Source organism: Myotis daubentonii, chromosome 2, assembly GCF_963259705.1.
Source record: "Myotis daubentonii chromosome 2, mMyoDau2.1, whole genome shotgun sequence".
NCBI lineage: Eukaryota > Metazoa > Chordata > Mammalia > Chiroptera > Vespertilionidae > Myotis > Myotis daubentonii.
Genome location: NC_081841.1, coordinates 104,877,652 through 104,888,627, shown reverse-complemented (window position 1 = coordinate 104,888,627; position 10,976 = coordinate 104,877,652). Strand labels below are relative to the sequence as shown.

The 10,976-nt window shown below is 48.0% G+C and overlaps 1 pseudogene; it reads right to left on the bottom strand.

Annotated features, from left to right (window-relative positions):
* Positions 1-684: 684 nt before the first annotated feature.
* On the bottom strand, positions 685-7,423 carry LOC132226636 (Y-box-binding protein 1-like; annotated as a pseudogene).
* Between the last annotated feature and the right edge of the window lie 3,553 nt (positions 7,424-10,976).

Here is a 10,976-nt window from a genome sequence, read left to right as displayed (position 1 = left end):
AAGAGGGTGCGGACAGTTCTGTTTGTTCCTGTCCAAGCTGGATGGAGTGTTAGAAAACTATTTTGTGTACCTGCTTTAGAAACTGGTCTAAAAAAGGAAAAAACAAAAACAAAAACACCAACTTTGTGTTTTACTTATTATAAAAGCAATGATGTCTGTGGTATGAAAAAATTAAAAGGCAAAGCATTAAACACCCATAATTCTACTACCTACATAGAAATATTGTTAACAAGTGGAGTGTCTCCATAACTATTTCAATCTATTTTTCATCCTTTTAAAAAATATATATTTTATTGATTTTTCACAGAGAGGAAGGGAGAGGGACAGGGAGTCAGAAACATCAATGAGAGAGAAATATCGATCAGCTGCCTCCCGCACGCTCCCCACTGGGGATGTGCCCGCAACCAAGGTACATGCCCTTGACCAGAATCAAACCTGGAACCCTTAAGTCCGCAGGCCAACGCTCTATCCACTGAGCCCAGTCAGAGCTCTATCTATTTTTCAAAAGTAGGTAATATAATAAGTGCTATTTTGTGACTTGTTTCTTTTTTTGTTTGTTTTTGTTTCTTACACAAAGACATTATTTAAGACCTTTATTAACAGGTGCTTGCACTTTGTTGACTTTTTTTGAAAAAATTAAGTTGTATACTTTCATTACAAATTAAAAATAAGGTTCTTAAAAATCTCAACTTGACCATATCTGAAACAATTTAAAAACCTTTAAAGGTGTATTGAGAAAAAACCAGGCTTTTTTTTCCCCCCTTAAAACACGTTTGTCATTACCAAAAAGAGACATCTTTAGATAAAAATAATAAAACCCCATGCTGCATACATAATGCAGGTAGTTCTAGTTATCTGATCAACGGGCAAAAAGCCAGCACTTAAGGTCTTCAGCTCAATCTTTTGTTCATTTTTTTATTGCTGGAATTTCATATTTCTTGTTAGATGACTAAACCGGATGATGGTAGAGATGGTAAGCCGGCATTTTTTTCTCAGCCCTGCCATGCTCAGCCTCGGGAGCGGACGAATTCTCAGCTGGTGGGTTGGCTTTTGTGTCTTTGCCATCTTGTGGTTTAGGGTTTTCTGGGCGTCTGCGTCGGTAGTTGAAATTGCGGCGGTACCAAACGTTGAGGCGGCTGCTGATCTTGGGTCTCATCTCCTTGATTTTCCTTATCTTCTTCACTGCCGTCCTCTCTACGCTGTCTTTGGCGAGGAGGGCCCCTGCGGAATCGTGGTCTGTAGCCCCATATATATTCTGTCTCAGTGGTCTGCCTGTTCTCCTGCACCCTGGTTGTCAGCACCTCCATCACTTCTCCCTGCGTAGGAGGGTTGGGGTACTGTGGTCCACGCCCATAGGTCTCCGCATGTAGTTAGGTGGGAACCGTCACCTGCGATAGGGCCGGCGCTGTGGGCTTGGCCTTCTGGATCACTCTGGGATCCCTCATTCTTTTCCCCCTGCGACGTCGAGAGCGTCCATAATGGTTATGGTTTGCTGCGCAGTCACTGCCTTGTACTGGAACTCCGCCAGGGCCGGTAACATTTGCCACCTCCGCACCCTTTTCTCCTTCCACAACATCAAACTCCAGTCTCTCCATCTCCCACACTGCGAAGGGACCTCCTGGGGTCAATCTTTATGGCAGTCTGCTGCGCAAATACATCTTCTTTGGTGTCATTCCTGTTGATGGAACCATATCCCTTTCTTACACTGAACCATTTTACTGTTCCCCAAACCTTCCTTGAGATGACCTTCTTGTCCCCGCAGGCAGGTGCGGCCAATGTGAGGCCGCCTAGCCGCTGCTCCCTGTGCCACCGTTGCCTGTGGTGCCTGGCGTGGTGTGGGCAGCGCTGAGGAGGGGGCTGCAGCGGCTGCTGGGTCTCAGCTGCTCATGGTTGTGGGCGCTGTGGCAGCTGAGGCTCCTCTGGGCTGTGGGGCTGCTCAGGGCTCTCTGGCCTCCGCTCTCCCCTCCCGCTACCCATCAAACTCGACTTGTTTCTTTGTTAAATATATTGTGAGCCTATTTATGTCAATATGTTATATTACCTATAATTATAATTTTAAAAGGTTGCACAGTATCCCATTAAAATATGCCATAATTTCTAAGCCAATTCCTTTTTTTTGGATATAAGTTTATTTTTGTTTTTGCTATTATAAAAATGCTATGAAGAATATGCTTGTAGCTAAATCTTTGTACCTATCATTGACTTTCCTCCTTTAGTCGAATTGAGTCAAGAACATATATATTTTGAGCTTCTCCTACAAATTGCCTTCCAGAGAGGTCCTACCAGTTTATATGCTGTGACATTTATTAGTTTGTCTATTTCTTCATACTCTTGCTAGCACTGAGTAGTAATCCTTTCTCTTTCTGATTTGGTATTTAAATGGGAAACACAAGGACTTTTGAAGAAGTCACTCTAACCCAATGCTCACTCAGATGTAAGGGAATTGAAGAGATTAATTGAATTGGTCTCACCCCAGTTATACTCAGAAGATGAGAAGAAAAATGTTGAAATTATATGTATGTGTTCAGGATGTAACAAAGATGGTCAGACATAACATATTCATACCCTGGCTGGTGTGGCTCCATTGGTTGGAGCGTCACCTCATATACCAGTAGGCTGTGGGTTCCATTCAAGGTCAGGCACAAATTCGGTACACACCCAAGTTTCAGGTTCCATCCCGGTTGGGGTATGTGCGGAAAGCAACCTATTGATGTTCTCTCTCTCTCTCTCTCTCTCTCTCTCTCTCTCTCTCTCTCTCTCATAAAAATACATATATTCAAACTTTGGTTCTGTAATTATACTTTTGGGAACTTAGCCTAAAGAAAAATCTCAGTGAAGGGAAAACACAAAAGAAAAATCTCAGTGAAGGGAAAACACATACTAGTATACATGAAAAAAGTTTATTGTAACATTTTTCATATTAGGGAAATGTTAAAAACAATTCAACATATGGGAAATGATTTAAAAAATTGGGTTATATAAATTTGATGGAATTTTATTCAATTGTTAAATTAGTAATTATAAAGATTATGTAGAAACATCTGAATATGTTCATGATATAATGTTAAGTACAAAAAGAAGGATATACAATTTTTAGCTTAAAATAATATGCTGGTTAAATCCACATAGATGAAGACTGAAAGGAAGTAGAAACTGAAAACGTGAAAGAGATTGACACCTATGTTTGAAATTTTTCTTAAAGGTCATTGTGCCATTACAATAAAGAGTAAGAATTTTGAAAGAGCGTGAAGAGGTTTGTATAAAGAGGCAAGTGGATGTGCTAGAGGGAGGGTCATGGAAAATTCTTGGTTGGCCTGTTACTTAGGGTGGCCTGGCTGAATGTTGGAGAGAGTGAGTGAGGCGCTGGAGGCCAAGAGGCCTGGGCTTGGGGCCAAGCTCCACTTCATCCCAGAAGTCTGAGCCCAGACAAGGGACTTCACTTCCTGCAGCTTAGTTTACAGAGCTGCAAACCTGGATGAATAAAGCCTACTTGAACTGTGTTGGGGGAAGGGGGCAGGAATGCGTGGAGCCAGGAGTGCAGTAAGTGCTCCTGCATGCTGATGACTGAAAAGTGACGCTGCTATTTTTCTGTCATCTTTTCTTCATTATCAGTACTACACTAGAGAGAAGGAAATCCAGGGAAGCTAAGATATTTGCCAGTCTATTTCTGGCAAATGTAAAGCACACGTTCTGCCAGGACAGAAGGGAGTGAGGGAATGAAGACTCCTTTCTCAGCTGGCCAGTTACTGAGCAGGCCTCGCAGCACCTCTACTGCCACTCTGTTAGGCAATTTCTCTGTGCACCTTAAGAGCGTCACAAAACCGCTCACTTCCACTGGGCACCACAGGAGAAAAATTGGTCATGAAAAGATGATGGCCAGAAAAAAATTTCAGAATCCAGAGAATCTTCCATAAGATCTATCACTGTGTTATTTGTAAAAATCAGTTATACAATCTAATTTGGAAGACGAAAGTTATTGCTCTTTTTAAGCAGTAGTTTCAAATCAGCCTGGAAGAGCAAGCCACACTGAAATTTGCTCTATGACGTTAACACAATTTGCCATTACATTAGGATTTGTAGAATCCCTTGTGCCAGGAAAAACACAGAGGGTGAAGAGAAAGTGGCCTGAGATACTCAGCAGAGACACCCAACAGCCACCCAAGGCAGAGAAAGCTGTGACCTGCATAAGTCCGCAGGTGTCTCTTTGACCACAGCCAGAAGCCCAGGACAATTTATCAACTATACCCACCCCTTTTATAGGGAAAAAAAAATCACCACCTTGTTTATCCCAAGTCTTTTCCATCAAATTCCTTGTCCTATTGAGAAGTTTTTTCCTTTTTTCTCTTTAAAAACCCTTTAGTAGTGACAACAGCTCAAACAACTGGCATTGTTGCAGCATGAGTGTGCAGGTTTGGTGGTCCCTTATCCAGGCAGATGCCATTTCAAAGGATGCTTCTTTGGTTGCGAAGTCAGTATTACATGGGGATTTGGGGAGTTAATCTCTACTCTCTCTGTTACAGGAGGAAAGGAAAGAAGAACCAGGCATCCCTGTGGCATCTGTCTCCTTTTGTTCCCTGGAATTATGGAGCCAGGAAACCCACCGAGGCTCTTGAGGCAGGCAGGGCACTCCTTCAAACCTTCAAACCAGATGGTGTGGATCATAGTTTTAAAGATCCCAGGGTAGACATGCGGCAGTCTCCCTTGTTATCAGTGCTTAATTGTCTTTCATCTGAGTAACCTCTTTTTAAAACTTTATACCAACAATAATGGAAATTTTTAAATGAACACCCCAAGAAAACCACGTGCAAAGGCCCCCTCCCCACCAATTCGCCGTAACCCTGTTGCTACAGTTTAAATTACTACAGAGAGAGCCGGAGTTCAGGAGGCACAGTTTTATAGAAATACTAGTGGCCCGGTGCACAAAAGTTTGTGCACTCGGGGGGCATCCCTCAGCCCAGCCTGCCCCCTCTAACAGTCTGGGAGCCCTCACAGGATGTCCTACTGATGTCCCGGTGGGGAGCGGGCCTAAGCCGCAGTCTGGCCTCCCTCTGTGGAAGGCAACTGGCCGATCAGGTATATAGATACTTTCTGAAGGCAGCACAGACTCCTTCCTTATTTCTTTCCTCTGCGGTTGGAGAATAGGGGACTAAAAGGTGGACACAGAACTGTGGCCGGGCCTGGGGCTCTTGTAGGCAGCAGAAAGAAGGAGGGGGCTGGGGAAAGTCTAGACATGGTTTTCTTCAATTGTCCTCCCTTCCTCCGGGCCCCTCGCTTGGTTCTCCCCTTGTCGTGGTGGACGCTTGGGCCTTGGACTGACAGGAGCCCAGCGACGGTGGAGTTCAGCCCCCTCACTTCTCAGCTGAACATGCAACTGTTAGGTTAGGTGGCTCAGGAGGCGGCGCAAGAAATAGAGTCCAGTGAATCAGAAAAGAAAGGAAAGGAAAAGGTTTATTCTGCGTCCCCGGGAGACCCACGTACCCCCAGGACAGGGCACGTGGATTCACGCCAACAGGGAGGGGGGTGCTTTTTTATACTGCAGTTGGGTGAGGGGCGGGGACATGAGCTGAGGAATTCTCTGCCACAGGGGATGGGCGGGGGTATTCAGAAGAAGTCCCTATCTGTGTGGGGGTATGTGGATTCAGGGAGAAGAAGCTGGTATCTGTGTCTGGCGCGTTGATCTGTGAGAAATCCCAGGGGAAGTCCATTGTCTCATCACATGTCTGCATGTATCTGATCCTGGGCTCTCTCCGACCTAACAGCAACCACCTCACATTCCAAGTGGAGCTGTTTTCAAGTGGCTAAAGTGCTGGCAATTCATGCCTCCCAGCCTTTCCCCTCTCGGGTTTCCTCCTGGGGTCAGTTGCAAACTTCACCGAGACACCGAAGCAACTGTGCCCTGGTACTTCTGCACCAGCCCCTGCCAGGACCCACACCAGGAGGATACCAGCTGAGGTCCCCTCCCTGCACCCAGTGCTCTCCTCCCTGTTCTACCACTGGGGGAAGGGAACAGCTCACCTGCTGTGGACCCTGCCAACTTGGCAGGCTGAGGCACAGGCCAGGCGGTGCAGCCTAGGGTGCTGGTGGCTGCGAGCCTTCTCCCCATCCCTGAAGCATGGGGTGGGGTTGCAGCAGCTCACAGCCGCCCCTGGGCACCATGCATGGAGATACCACTCCCAACTGAGCCACCGTCTGCCCAGGACCTGTGGGGGTTGGGGTGGCCTCGGGCTCCCTCTGGCCCCACTGTAGCCAGACTCGGCTTGGCCGGCCACCCCCAGGGCCGGAGGGCTGTGCATGCCCCATGGGCCTCATCGCCCCCATGAATCCCCGTGGTCTGGCCATCCCATCCCAGGAAGTGGCCATCCTGATTGCCATAGCTCACTCTCCGGTGCAGTTGGGCCTGCCCAGCAAGCATGTAGGCAGGAGCTGGGCCTCTGAGGGGAAGGAGGAGAGATGTGGGCCAGGGCAGAAGTGGGGAACTTGGTGGTGTAAACACAACCCCCACACACACACCTGGTGCCGGCCCCTCACTGTGCTGCATTCCTGAACCACTGGGTGCTCTGCCCAGCACTGTGCTCTCGGGCCTGGGGTGGGGATGAGGGACCTGGAGCTGCAGCCTGAAGGCAGCCCTCGCTGGCCTGAATCACAGTGGTTGATCAGGGAGGGATGCGGGGTGCCAAATTCTCATTCTCTCTCTCTCTCTCTCTCTCTCTCTCTCTCTCTCTCTCTCTCTCTCTCTCTCTCTCCCTCTCTCTCAGAGGGCCCAGTGTCCGGGCGGGCGGGCGGGCGGGGCTCAGGCCCCACTCATCATTGTATTGCTGCCCACTCTGTTGCTGCTGAGGCGGCGGCGGGGGCTGCTGACCTGGCCCAGGCCCCTGGCCAGCCTCCTGCGCCTGGACCCCAAGCAGCAGCGGAACTTCCAGCAGCCAAAGCAGCAACAGTAGCCAGCTGGGGGGCAGCGATGGTGGTGGCCAGAGTCCCAGCTCCCCTCTGCCATGGGCCGGGAGCGCCCGGCACAAAGTTCCCAGCTCCCAGCGCCAGCAGCTGGGGACTTCTTAGGTGCCTCCTCCTCCCCACCGCCCTCGCTTCATGAATCGCGAGTTTCCCCAGAGGCAGCGGCTCCAAGACGCAGAGCAGGAGACAGGGGAGCAGGCTGAGTGCAGCTCAGGCTGGACAGAGGGCACCAGGGCAGAGGAGATCTCCCCGGCAGCAGGGGTAGTTGCTGCCCCCTGGGGAGATCTCCTCCGCGCACGCCTGTGCCCTCCATCAAGCCCGAGCCAGAGCCGCGCTTGGCCCACTCCCCTGTCTCCCGCTCTGGGTCCTGCAGCCATCGCCTCCGCGGAAAATTGGGATTCATGAAGCGCTCCAGGGTCGCCTCCTGCCTTCCTGGCCCTGTGCTGGATGGCTCCCGGCGGGTGGGGCTCATGCTAAGGCAAGCAATGCCACCGCAGATCCCCCGCCCACCTCCGGGTCGCACACAGGAATGGGCCCCGAGTCTCTGGTAGGCCGGCAAAGCGATCGCTACCGTTTGCCTTGTCCCCAGCCCCCGCCCACCGGCCTATCGCACATGGAGTGGGCCCCAGTGTCTCTCATAGGTGGGCCAAGCAATTGCCACCGCTTGCCTTGGCCCCAGACCCCGCCCGCCTGCGGATCGCACACGGGAGTGGGCCCATGTCTCCGGTGGGCGGGGGAGGGCTCCGGTGTAGTGATCAGCACCACTTGCCTTAGCCCAAGCTCCCCCCCCCCCCACCCCCATGGCACACAGGGGCCTGGATGGTGGCTTGCGCTGTCCTACCCTGCCTTCAGTATGCAAATTAGCTGCCATCTTTGTTAGCGGTTAACTGCCAATCTTAGTTGGCAGTTAATTTGCATATAGCCCTGATTAGCCAATGAAAAGGGTATCGTCGTACGCCAATTACCATTTTTCTCTTTTATTAGATAGGATAGTGTTGTTGAGAGCTGGTTACAAGTACAAACCAGTCCTGTTCCTCTGGGGGCAGGGGCCGCTTCACCAAGGGCTCTGCCTGCGGGAGCTCCGGCTCAGAAGCAGGCCCTGGCCTTAAGCTCACACGTGTCCCCAGCCTCCGGAAGACAAGCACCCTCACTGTGCTCTTGTCCTACTTCGCTCTCTCCAGGATGGGGAGTGAGGTGTCACTGTGCCCTCTGGGTAGCCCCCACAGTGTCTGACAGTGACTCTCTTGGATTAAGGCAGGCAACCTATGGACCAGGTGCCAGACTTGGCCCCACTTTCTGTTTTTCTATAGCCTGGGAGCCATGCATGTTTCTTTTTTTACCTTTGTAAGTGGCTGAAAAATATGAAAAAAAGAATACCTTTTTGTGACACATGAAAATCATATGAAATTCAAATGTAAGTGACCATAAATAAATTTTTATTGAGACACAGCCTTGCTCATTCATATTTTTCTCAATTCATTGCTGTTTATGGCAGCTTTCATGCTACAAGGCTGTTGAGCAGTTGTGATGTGACTGCATGGATAGCACACCCTACAGTATAGACCATCTGGCCCTTCACACAAAAAGTTTCCTGACCTCTGTCTTAGAGCCTCCCCTGACCTTGGAATCCATCTTCTTGCTTTCCCCACAGGGAGGGCAGTACCTCACCTCATGAACACCACCGTCCTCGCTCCCAAGGCGAGAAACACCCCCAAACAGTCTTTCCCCATCCTTCTTGCTGGGTTGATTGTGGTAGGGCTGGTTTAGCTAAGGTCATATTTGGGAGTCAAGGGTGAGGAGGAGGCCAGGGCATGGGGCCAGAAGGAGCGAAGTGTCTTCTCTGGTTCCAGTTGTTGGCAGTCATCTTTAGAATGTGAGACAGCTCCAGCTGTGGGGTCTAATTCTCACTCTGGAGAATTAGAACCAACAGGATGTGGGAGGTAGGAACCAAGGACAACACCTCTCTTTTGACCATGTTCGATGCTGTGTGAGGATGGGAAAGATTTGGGCAGGGAGAGGGAGTATCAGACTTGCGATTCATTGAGAAGACAAGTAGACAAGTGGCCACTCCAGCCTGGGGTGGAAGTCTGAGTTTGTGTCATCAGCAGATGGATGGGATGGAAAGCCTTGGTAGTGGATGACATCACCAAAGGAGTGAATAAGTCTGAGGGCTCCAATAGGCCCTTTAGGACTTAGAAGTCATGCAGAGGAAGAATCTACAAGGACAGAGTTCTAAATGTTTTGTTTATTGATAGATCCCTAGCCTGGCACACACTACTTGCTTAGTAAATTATTTATTGACTGTATAAGTGAACTCAAATTCCAATTAACTAGAATCTTCCACTCTGAACACATTTCACAATTCCAGCAGCACACTTCCCTATCTCTTCTTCCTTTCTCTTAGTCTTTCTCATTTTGCCTCTTCTTCCCCCTTCTCTTGTCTTCTTCTCTGTTATATGCTAAACCTGTCGGGGCACCCAAGCACCCTGACTATACTTGAGCATTGCTAACTGGGCTATGACTCTGGGTGGGGCCTGTGGATTATCCAGTGAACTAGTTAAGAGATATCCTTCCTTTTGTCTCTATAGGTTGCTTTAAAATATGCCACACTTGTTCTTGTTGAACCTTATCCTTTGTAAAAACTATTTCTTTAGTCTGTTAATGTTATATAACATTTGGATTTCTATGCCTACCTTCTTACTGATGCCTCACAACTTGGTGTCATCTGTGATCTTAATTAGGGAGTTCTCAGTTATCTTGGTGGGGTAAAGACAGATATGTTCCACACCAGTCCAGCTCTGCCACAGTTGTGATCAGCTGGATGCTCCCAGGTTGGGGCTGAGTCATCAATAAGCCACCTTTTGGATGATATTATTCAGCTCCTGGTCCCTGCATCTTTTTTTTCTTTATTGATTAAGGTATTACATATGTGTCCTTATCCCCCATTGACCCCTCCCCCACTCATTCCCTCACCCCCCTGGTGTCTGTGTCCATTGGTTAGGCTTATATGCATGCATACAAGTCCTTTGGTTGATCTCTCCCCCTTACCCCTTCCCTCTCCTACTTTCCCTCTGAGGTTTGACAGGCTGATCAATGCTTCTCTGTCTCTGGATCTATTTTTGTTCATCAATTTATGTTGTTCATTATATTCCACAAATGAGTGAGATCATGTGATATTTATCTTTCTCTGACTGGCTTATTTTGCTTAGCATAATGCTTTCCAGTTCCATCCATGCTGTTGCAAATGGTAAGAATTCCTTCTTTTTTACCACAGCGTAGTATTCCTGCATCTTAAGAAAGAAAGGGATCTCTCTGATTTCTTTCTATCTCGCTGATGAAAAGTTATTAGTGATGAAATCTAAGATCATACTCCAGCACAGAGAGATTACATCTCTTGCTCATTCCTTATCTATATGGCATATCTATTATTGAAGAAAATTCTATTGTTCTGCCAAATTTGATTTTCATATACCATTGTGATGAGTGTAAATTGATTGCTTGTGTTGCTAGACTCACTCTTGACACTGAATAAAAGTGGACTTGCATTGTGCCTGCTTGGAAGTTGCATGGGGTGGGACAAGGGAACCCAGAGAGACCTACCAAGGTTCCTGGTCGTGCGTTACACCAGGCAGTATGCCAGGCATTTTACAAGTACGCTCATTTAATATTCACAACCTCCAAGAGAGGTTGGTATTATCATTCCTGTTTTCAAGTTAAGGAAACTGAAGCTCAGAAGGAACAGAGGATCTTGTACAAGGTCACAGAGCTGGTGAGTGGCAGAGGTAGAACTTGAATTTCAAGTCTTTCACATTGACTCCCAACAGTTATAAATGTATCTCAACAGTATCACATTGTGAGAAAGACTAATTTTAAATATCTAAGGTTTCAAACATCACTTGGGTGAGTACAAATGACTTCAAAATTTAAAACTCTGATCTTGAAGACCCAATTATCATCTCCTCCTGCCTTCTGGACATTTCCACTTGTACATCCTTCTCAAAACTATAGCTCAATGTGTGAAATCA